Source organism: Periplaneta americana, chromosome 10, assembly GCF_040183065.1.
Source record: "Periplaneta americana isolate PAMFEO1 chromosome 10, P.americana_PAMFEO1_priV1, whole genome shotgun sequence".
NCBI lineage: Eukaryota > Metazoa > Arthropoda > Insecta > Blattodea > Blattidae > Periplaneta > Periplaneta americana.
Genome location: NC_091126.1, coordinates 130,218,830 through 130,229,596, shown reverse-complemented (window position 1 = coordinate 130,229,596; position 10,767 = coordinate 130,218,830). Strand labels below are relative to the sequence as shown.

The 10,767-nt window shown below is 35.2% G+C and overlaps 1 long non-coding RNA gene across 2 annotated transcripts; it reads right to left on the bottom strand.

Moving 5' to 3' along the window:
* Positions 1–254: 254 nt before the first annotated feature.
* Positions 255–10,468, bottom strand: LOC138708028 (uncharacterized). 2 transcript variants are annotated; one of them, XR_011334540.1, is made up of 3 exons: positions 10,371–10,468; positions 8,108–8,225; positions 255–3,179 (listed from the first exon to the last, which is right to left on the bottom strand). It is a non-coding gene; the product is annotated as an uncharacterized lncRNA (long non-coding RNA). The 2 variants fall into 2 exon arrangements; XR_011334541.1 differs by lacking the exon at positions 10,371–10,468 and adding an exon at positions 10,171–10,351.
* Between the last annotated feature and the right edge of the window lie 299 nt (positions 10,469–10,767).

The following is a 10,767-nucleotide window of genomic DNA, read 5'->3' as shown; positions in this document are numbered from 1 at the left end:
ACATGGGACACGAAACAAGGACATGATTATCGGAACTTGGAATACTCGATCACTCTATTATGGGAGGATGTTATCAGGGAGAATGCCAGAACTATTGGAGTTAAAAACTGGATGAGTGTTGCTAGAAATAGGGATGAATGGCGGAAACTCCTATGGACAACCAGGACCCATGATGGGTTGTCGAGCTAAGGATGATGATGATATATCCTTACTTATCATATGGCATTGAACTATAGGAAATTGCATAAAGAATGTACATTATCAGAATATTTATATTGCAAAAAGAAATCCATAAGGATTATATATAACCTGAAATCTGTAAAAACATGCTAAACAACATTAATTAATAAAATAAATTATATTCACTCTATGTTTATAAAGCTATTCTTCTAGCAATCAAATATAAAAGTAGAAAAAACAACAACATTCACCATCATTATACTAGACATAGGCCCTAATAATGATTATTTCAGAGAAGGTTTTAGTATTAAGAAAATAGGTCAACTTTTCATATACAGTCAACAGCAAATTGGGATTTCGTATTCATTTAATTGTTTATTTTTTAATACTAACAGATTGTACAGAAACAGCAGTGTTTGAGGTTATAACCTATTGTATGTACTTTTACTCATAATAGTAAAATTGTAGCATTTTTCTGAGAATTTCGTACATAACATAGTATGAAAAAAAGATAGACAATTAAGAAATATGTCATTTCATAAGAAACAAACATATTAATCAGACACACTACATGCAGTTATCTTTAATTTTAATAATGTTTCAATATTTTGTAGGTCCACCATGAACTTCAATAACTGCTCTGCACTTATCAGGCATAGTGTATGAAGCAGCAGCCTGATATTGACACTTCGTAGATGTTGTGAGATTTTTAATATAGTCAGATCCAAGTTCATAGTAGCACTCGTTTTATTACTTGCAATTTTTTCTTGTTACTCTTAGGTTTCTATGAAATTTTAACTCCAGCATCATACCAACAGTTCTCAATAGGATTGAGATCAGAGTTATTCTGAGGTCAGTCTAACAGTGTAATTTAAGATTTCTGAAGATTTTCCTTAAACTTAAAAAAGAAATTACGAACTTTATTTTTAAAACTGTGTAGAATGAATCACTACATGTAAGATTAAAATATATATATTTTTTTTTTTTGCAACAGGCCACAAACACACAATCTAATACACTACATTCCAAACTCTTCCTAATTGCATCTACAATTTTATTGCATTTCATTTGAAACACTGAAAAAGGGCATGTTCATAGTAATTTAAAATCAAATTTTGGATAATATCATATAAAATCACAAAAGAATATAATGTTTTTCTCTACCAGTTTAGTTGCCTGATGTCGATGCAAATTTTCAGTTGCAAAATGCACCATTGAAAGAAAATGTGTCCACTGTTAGAATACAGCTTACAAAAAATATTAAATATTTTCACAAATACTAGTCATTAACGTCCTTAATGTAAAATGGTGAGAACATTACCCACAACAGAAAAATTTGTGTCTCATTTTTAACCATTTTTTTGTATATCTCATAATTATCCTGGTTGACCCTAGTGCTTTACTTTCACATTTGGCTGTGTGTCATGGTGCCGAATCTTGCTGGAAAATGCAGTGTCTTCTTTGGTGAAAGTTCTTCCTGATGATAGGTTTTAGGCATTCTTCTGAAATATCGTTCAGCATTGACTGTACCACTGAAAATCTGCAGTGTTCCAGTGCTTTACTTTCACGTTTGGCTGTGTGTCATGGTGCCGAATCTTGCTGGAAAGTGCAGTGTCTCCTTTTGTGAAAGTTCTTCCTGATGATAGGTTTTAGGCATTCTTCTGAAATATCGTTCAGCATTGACTGTACCACTGAAAATCTGCAGTGTTCCAGTGCTTTACTTTCACGTTTGGCTGTGTGCCATGGTGCCGAATCTTGCTGGAAAGTGCAGTGTCTCCTTTGGTGAAAGTTCTTCCTGATGATAGGTTTTACGCATTCTTCTGAAATATCGTTCAGCATTGACTGTACCACTGAAAATCTGCAGTGTTCCAGTGCTTTACTTTCACGTTTGGCTGTGTGTCATGGTGCCGAATCTTGCTGGAAAGTGCAGTGTCTCCTTTTGTGGAAGTTCTTCCTGATGATAGGTTTTAGGCATTCTTCTGAAATATCATTCAGCATTGACTGTACCACTGAAAATCTGCAGTGTTCCAACCCCTCTGCTTGTTATGCATCACCTCACTTTTAGGAAACCTCACTCTTTGCTGAATACAGTCAGGATCATGTGCCATGTTTTCTTTTAATATCTCATATCATATTTTCTGTTGATCGATTACAACCAATTTCAGTTAGATAAGTCTTTCTTATCTGAAGCAACTATTAAGGCTGGTTCACAATAAACCGGGAACGAAAACGACAACGAGAACGGAAATATTGTTAAAATAAATGTATTTAAATGTGAACATTCCCAATTAACTATTATGAATGGTCACATTTAAATACATTTATTCTAACATTATTTCGGTTCTCGTTCTCGTTGTCGTTTCCGTTCCCGGTTTATTGTGAACCAGCCTTTACACTTTACTTCCTCGGTGTTAACTGCATGAAGACACACAGAGACACACACAAATACTGAACAAACGGAATAGACTGATTTTCCCATACTATGTTTGTTCCTCTAGATAAGGTGGTGCAATCACAAGCAGATGCAATATTACGCAACAATAATGCACCACATCAACAAACAAACATTGTGAATGCATACAACTTGGTATTCAAGGAATAAATTAACTCCCCACTCTGCTAAGTACAAAATTTACAGATTTAGAAAAGTGGTGCAATTTATGTTGCTGCTACTATATATTACATTACGCCATTGTCACTATCTTTGTTTCAGGCACAATACAGCCATTATGCTAAGCTTTCACAGTTAAATTCACTATTCGTCTTAACACGGACTTTTACAGTAGGAATATTATCAAAGTCCAACTGAAAAAACAACTATGTTTGTCGAAGTTTCATATTTCCAGCTCACTAATTTGAGTTTCACTTCGCCTCACTTCAAATAATGGAACTTCACAATGTCTTCTTGCTGTCGTTGTTCTTCCTTTTCTTTTTGCTGAAATAAGCTCGTCGGCGTGATTCAGGAAATGTTGGATCTCTAAAATCTTCCAATTTTCAACCTACAATGAAGAAAATACACATATTACGGAATGAGTAAGATATTGAACTCACTGCAAATTGCTTTTAGATTAAACATTGGTATATATACTGCGTGTTCAGTTCAAAGTGTGTCATGGCTCGCTATATGCCGTCATGTGGCTAACCGATAAGCCTAGAGAATTCAATCTTCCTACTCTTCCACAGAGGCATATTACCTATGTGCCAGAGAAGTTGCCTAGCAAGTATGGCGTTCATTCTGAAGAGTACTTACCGATATGTACGGTAACGCTGGTAGTGGCAGGAATGTGAACTGTTTCGAAAGATGTACTGAGGTGAGTTTTTTCTTATTGTCGGAATATGGGGAGAGGGTTAAGATGATTACTTACATATTTATTGACACGACGGTCAACATGGACACAGAGCATTTGATTTGTATTGTGGAATGTTGCCGTATGCAACCGATGATAACAAATACCCTGCGTACAACTTGCCCGCGCAAAACACAGTTCGAAAGAGGTTATGGTAGCACACAGACTTTACAGACCGCCATCTGTTGCTACGATGTTCAAGTTATACCGTACACATTCTCAAGTTCAGATTGAACGCCTTGATTAATAGGCAACTTCTCTGACATAAAAGCTGAAACTCACTTCAAATCGCTGACTCACAACAGTGACGTCATGACACATTTTGAAATAAACACCCAGTATATATACAAAATCATAGTTTTTGTGCCAGTAACAGGCACTTAGGATTAGTAGGCCTAAATTCATTTACACAAATGCAGTAGAAGTATCTCCTACCTGGTAAAGAACTGAACAGTTCTCGCAGCAAGAGGAAAGATAATTTTACACGCTTTCCTTTTAATAACAATAATTTAAAAGTATGTATTATAATTGTAGGGCATCTATTAAGTGTGAAGAATTTATATCTTTTGAGTTTAATACATCTGAAGGACTGAGACAAGGATGTGGGATGTTCCCATCTTTATTTAAGATCTATTTGGACACAACTTTAACACACTGAAATGATGCATGTCGAAATATGGGAATTAGAGTGGAAGATCAATTTATTCATTCATTACTCTTTGCTGATCAGGCAATCATTGCACAAGATCGAGATATTAAATTTATGAGTAATTGATTAACTAGCGGACTTACTCGTGTAAGTTTGTGCGGCTTACAGCTGTTTCGGTGCTTCATCACACCATCCTCAGAGCCTACTAGATCCCGGCGTCATCTCGAACTTCTCTGCCTGTTATGTGGGTGCGTTTGATTGTTGAAAGGTGTTGAAAAGTGGAGTCAAATAGTGTGTGTGTGTGTGTGTATGTGTACTGAAATTGATCCGTGTGTTGAGAATTTGATCGGGGGTGTGTTTTAGTGTGTTTGTATATTTCGTATTGTTCTAGTGTGTTAGTTTTTGGTTCTTGGGTTGTATGTGTAGGATTTCCATGTCCACATTTATATTATTGTATGTATGGTTAGCATTGGTTATGTGATCGGCGTATGTAGATGTATTGTGTCCTCTGGTTATTGTTTTAATGTGTTCTTTGTAGCGTGTATGGAATGATCTGCAGAGAAGTTCGATATGACGCCGAGATCTAGTAGGCTCTGAGGATGGTGTGATGAAGCACTGAAACAGCTGTTAGCCGCACAAACTTACATAATTAACACGAGTAAGTCCACTAATTATTAAATTACTTATATTCAAGTGTTAAAAGTAGTGTACGCAAGATTCAAAATGGATTAAATTTATGATGCGAAAACTAATTGATTGTTATAACTCGGCAGGCCTTGTAATAAATTTCACAAAGACAGAATATCTAGTAAATGGTGGGGCTGGCAGGAATTTGAAATTATCTAATGGCATGGTGAAGTCAGTAGATCAATTTAAATATTTGGGATCGGTTCTCCACCAATCTGGTACATGCTTTAGAGATGTGGAAAATCGTGTCATACAAGCAAGAGATGCTATAAAACAACTTAATGGTATGCTTTGGAATAGGGATGTTAGAATGGAGACAAAGAAAATGATATTTGATGTAATTGTAGAGAGTATCTTGACTTATGGAGGAGAGAGCTAGACTCTGACAAAAAGACCATGTTAGATCTGTGGAAATGGATGGACTAAGAAGGAGTCTATGCATATCTCGTCTCCAGAGGGTCAGAAATTACACTATTTTGGAAAAGTGGAACATACAAGAAGATGTGATCGACCGTTTGGAATGTCGAAGACTTCAATGGTTTGGACATGTTCAGAGGATGGCCGAGGAGTGATGGCCTAAAAAAAGTTTTGAATTGGTCACCCCCAGGGAGGAGAAGAAAAGGATGATCTAGACTTACATGGAGAGGAGGAGTTGCTGAGGCCATGGAAGCTAGAGGATTGGAAAATGGATCTTGGGATGACCGACAACAATGGAAAAGGGGAATAAAAGGCAACCGCTGAAAGTGGAAACGCCTATAAAAGTAAGTGCCAATTCTCTGCCTTGTCGATTGGAAGCCATACCAACTGTTCATCTATTGTAATGTTGTAAACTTGTTCCATTAAATTCAAGATGTTTAAGGATTAAGTATGGATTGTGAGAGCAAAATCATAAACTGTAAGAAAAACACCCTTACTCTCAGCAAGAATAGAAAATGAGAATGTGCTTCTACCTGCAGCATTCAAGAGAGAAAAAGAGTTCATAGAAGTGAAGATTGAAGTAGAAGATGAAGAGCTTGCATGCAGTGAGTGTCCTCCTGCTTCTATGGATCTCCAAAACAATGAAGCTTCTATTCATTGTAGTAGAAGAGGTGCTGTAAACGCAAAAGTTCAAAAGTACATGCCCTCTTCCAAGGGCTCATTCAATATGACATACATACAAACGTAATGAAAAGAGGAAACGAAGTTTCACAAAAGATAAAAAGTGGTTTCTCTGTTCAGTTGAACTTGATACCATCACAAAATGGGCAACATTGTATCATCTCTTTCATCAGGTAAAGGAAAAGAGGTTGGAAATCCATCATTTGACAAAGAAAAAAATCCCAAGCACCTGCATTACAGACACCAGGGGAAAATTTCGTAAAATCACCGCACAAAAAGAGGAAATTAGCAGACTCTCTTACAAAGACTTTGACATATTGGCAAAAAAACAATCAAAATATCATGCACATAAGATGTTTCTTCTCTCCTTGCTTCCCCATTTTAAAGCTCATACCTCAGGTAACATAATGTTAGCCCAGACTGAATTTTTTTCAAACTCTTCATCACCTCTCAACACCACATATTTCTCCTTCAAATGTAGAGCAACATTCGGAATTCACAAAGAGTTCAGTTTCGGACACTCCTGATGACAGACACTTATGATGACCTGATACTTCCCTCGGTTACATTATGACAAAACTAATATTCTTCGTATGTTCTTTCATCAGTGAGGTTAAGTCAGATAAGTGTTAATAATGTGGTAACAGATGTATCGGTAAAATGTTTCTGCAATTTGTGATAGAACATTGTAATCAGTGATTAAATATAGGATACTGTACTTCATCCACAATATTCCTTTTAGTTTACATTGCAGGCATGTGTATGTCAACAGAATACAATTGTCATTACGGAAATTCCACAATGTTGCCAGTTTTGTTAGATTAAATAGTTGAAGAGGTCCATTCCAAACCATATTAAGTCCATTGATGTAATTGTTTCAGGAGAGAAGGTATAATGTTCATTAATGCTAACGATCTTGATCAGTTTTCTTTTTTGTTGAAAAAAAAAATGCTTTCCTTGACCCTGCGTATATCATGTGCGGGAATTGCACAACAGTGGAACCGACTTTCCCTATGCTAGCATGGTGCTTCGAACAGTGTTAAATCAGGATCCTTACCAATGTTTCTGGAGATTGAAACAAGGATTCCCTATTGTACATTAAATGATTATTGTAGAAAACAGTTTTTTTAATGAAAATAAGTCTCCTAAACACATATTAATTATTATTAGAAAATATAGTAAAAATATTATACCGAAGTTCACTTTCTTGCTGTCGTGCTGTTCTCTTCTTCACTCTTTTCCTGTGTCCTCTGCTATTCTCACCTATAGACACTTCTTCCTCCATTTTCACGCATATCACATGCACAACTGGACTGTAGTGGCACTGAATTAATACAAAGGTCGACAATAAGTCATTACTGTGAATTGGCGCTAGTTTTTCTCAGTGTAGGAAACTTGACACGCAACCTTATGACTGCAAAACAAATTGGAAGACCTGCAACTAAGTTTCAACCGACTAATAGACTGGGCAGAGACAACGGACTAAAAATAAATAAAGACAAAATCCTACAGATAGTCTTCCGAAAAGGAGGATAAATAAAAACCTCAAGAATGTATCTTCTACAGAGAGGAAAATCTAGGCATCACCAACTGTTTTAAATATCTAGGAGTAACATTTCAACCCAACAGAACGACATTCAGACACCATGCAAAAGAAAAGGCAGTTGCAGCCACTAGAGCTGTGAGTGACATAATCCACCTGCAGCCAATCTCATTGGAAACAACTATGAAGATTTTTCCGAGCAAAAATCGTTCCAATTCTGACCTACAGAATGCATGTAGAATGGGAGTACATGAAGAAGAAAGACCTAAAGGCATGGGAGATCAAATTCACATCCACTGTATCGAAGTTCATGCCATCCAGACTGGTACAAATGTGCATAGGTTAAGTTTATCACTTGATACAGAACTTTGGGATAAATTTTAGAACATGGATACCTTCCTTTCTCTCTTACTCCAGAATTCCAACCTTGTACACACAAAATAAATTACTGGCAGTGAAAAATGCCTTTTCGTAAGCATGATGATGCGCATTTGACAAACACAGACAAATCTACTCGTTTTAGTATTTTAAGATAATTTTTGTCAGTGAGGTATCCATATACTGAAATTTTCCCTATACACTCGGTATTTGTTCGTGGTAGACCTTGGTTCTGCAGAGCTTGAAATGGAAGCCATGTACAGCCATTCAGTTGATTAGATGCCTCAGCTCATAGTTACCGCGTGACCATTTGCGATTTATCATGGCATCAGGGGCCTGTTTCCTAAAAGTAATAAATTAATATTATTAGTAAAAAGCTAATAGTATTGACTAACATTATTAATATTCTGCTTCATAAAATTATTATTTAATAATAGTATTTATTACTATAAACGCTCCTAATATAAGTAAAGTGTTTCATAAAGCAGTAAAGTAATAAAATTTATTAATATTAGATAGTGTTAGTTCCAAGGGTATATTTTAAGTAATAATTTTATTATTGGTAAAATGTAAATGCATTGTAGGGTTAGATTTTGAAGGTAAAACAGTGGAAACATTTGAATGAATAATTCTGACTCAAATAGTGATGTCTCCTCAAGCTGTTTTCACTTCTTTTCCCCATTTTAAAAAGTATCTGACACAAAATGAATGACCATCTCTCCATACTTACAAATGACTGTCACAGGCGCCAATGTAAATGGCCTAGGTTGAAACTGAAAGCCATCAAATCTACTACAATACCCATTATGCTTAAAATGAGGAAAAATATACTGATTTTTTTTATCTAATTTGGAAATAGGAACAACTGGAAAGGGTGAAACATAAATTAAATTAAATTACAGTATAGAACTCATAAGAAGCAATTATGTTTTACATTTTTTTTTAATTATAATTGTTCAGAAATTTATGCCTAGGCCTATTGATCACAACAAATTTCTCCAATTGTTTTAAGAGTTGTTTTAAAAGAACATGGGTCATCTACGTCACAAAATAATATTAACATTTTCTGTATTGAAATGTTTTTCAGTGTATACTTGTGACAACTTGAATCTATATAAAACTGTACATAATACTCTTCGCTAATTAACATTGCGAAGATCTTGTATAGGCCAACATCAATAAGTATATCTGTTACAAAATATATTGGCTACCGTACTTTAAACCACCCCTATTGATGAACTAATAGTAACTTACGAGTAACTTTTCCCGTGGAATTGGGAGTACCAGGGGAAAATTTTAGAACACGGATTGCACCTACCAAATTATGTCTTAAGATATTAAAAAGAGCAGATTTGTTGCGTTTGTCGAATGCGCATCATTATATTTACGAAAACGCACTTTTCAGTGCCAATAATTTATTTTGTGTGTACAAGGTTGGAATTTTGAAGTCAGAGGGAAACGGTGCAATCCATGTTCTGGAGTTTATCCCCTCATAATCACGACAAAAAATTAAGCCAATTTCAGTATTTGGATAAATTTCAGAACACGGGTTCCTTCCTTTCCCTCTTACTTCAAAATTCCAACCTTGGGCGCACAAAATAAATTATTGGCACTGAAAAGTGCCTTTCCGTAAGCATGATGATGTGCATTCGACAAACGCAGACAAATCTGCTGTTTTTAGTATTGTAAGATATATGTCGGTGAGGAATCCGTATACTGAAATTTTCCCCAGTATTTTCATTAATTTCATCATAACAGTAATCTTCTACAATACCTTTAAACTCCTCAATATTTTCTAGAAATGACTTCACCGCGTAAGTACTTAGTGTGTCATTACTGAATTTATTTATTTTTTTGTGCAATAGTCTTTTTCGTGTGTTCATTTACTCTTGTAACACCAAAAAATGTTTTTTATTTATTATTTTTAAGTCTCTTTATGTAAGTACTTACGCAGTATTTCGAAGTATAACGGAACTTGAAATATCTGAGACAAGACGCTTTGCAACGACTATTAAATCTGTCGTTTAACTGTCCTAAGGCTGCTACAACATTGCCATCAAAAGCGTTCACTGTTTAACATATTGATATAGTACTTCTTTAGATAACGAGGGTGCAAGTTTTACAAACGCACACGCTTGTGTGACATACAATGTATTTAGAATTACGAACTTTGTACCCGCAGAGACGTGAATAATTATTAGAAATGACAAATGTCTGTTCACAATGTTTACATTCATCATTGTTTCTCCGTTTCTTTTATATAGCTCAACTGTAACAAAAACAATTACCTCGAATTGCACTGAGTTAGAATCCTGCCTGAAATAAACTGTCTCCCAAATATTTACACATATTACGAATTACTCTGCTGTTGCTATTAAACACAGTACATCGAAACCTATTTCATGCAACATTTGTAACTGTTAACAGAGAAGATAATATCACAGTCTATAATACATAATATAAAAAACTGTACACCAATATCACCTACTTCGTTATATTTGTCAGCCTTAACCCCAAAACATTTATTTACATTTGCTGTAAACAATAATATAAACACACACTAACCACTATATTTACCACACATGACCATCCCCGAATTAGAACCAAAGATATAGCCAAAGAGTTTGTTATATATGAAAAACTCTTTGAATATAGCAAATGATCAAACTTTGAAATAGTTCAAATAATCTTCAGAAGGTGGCACTATTAAAGGGGATAGTAAAAAAAAAAAATGTTACAAATAAGATGTAGATCATAGACAAGATATACAGGGACATAATTTTGTTTTTACTAACATTTTTATTATTAACTTGCCTATAACTCTGGATCAACGCCGTTTGCTACCCCCTTCCACGACTGGAGTTCGATGATACTGGCGTAATATA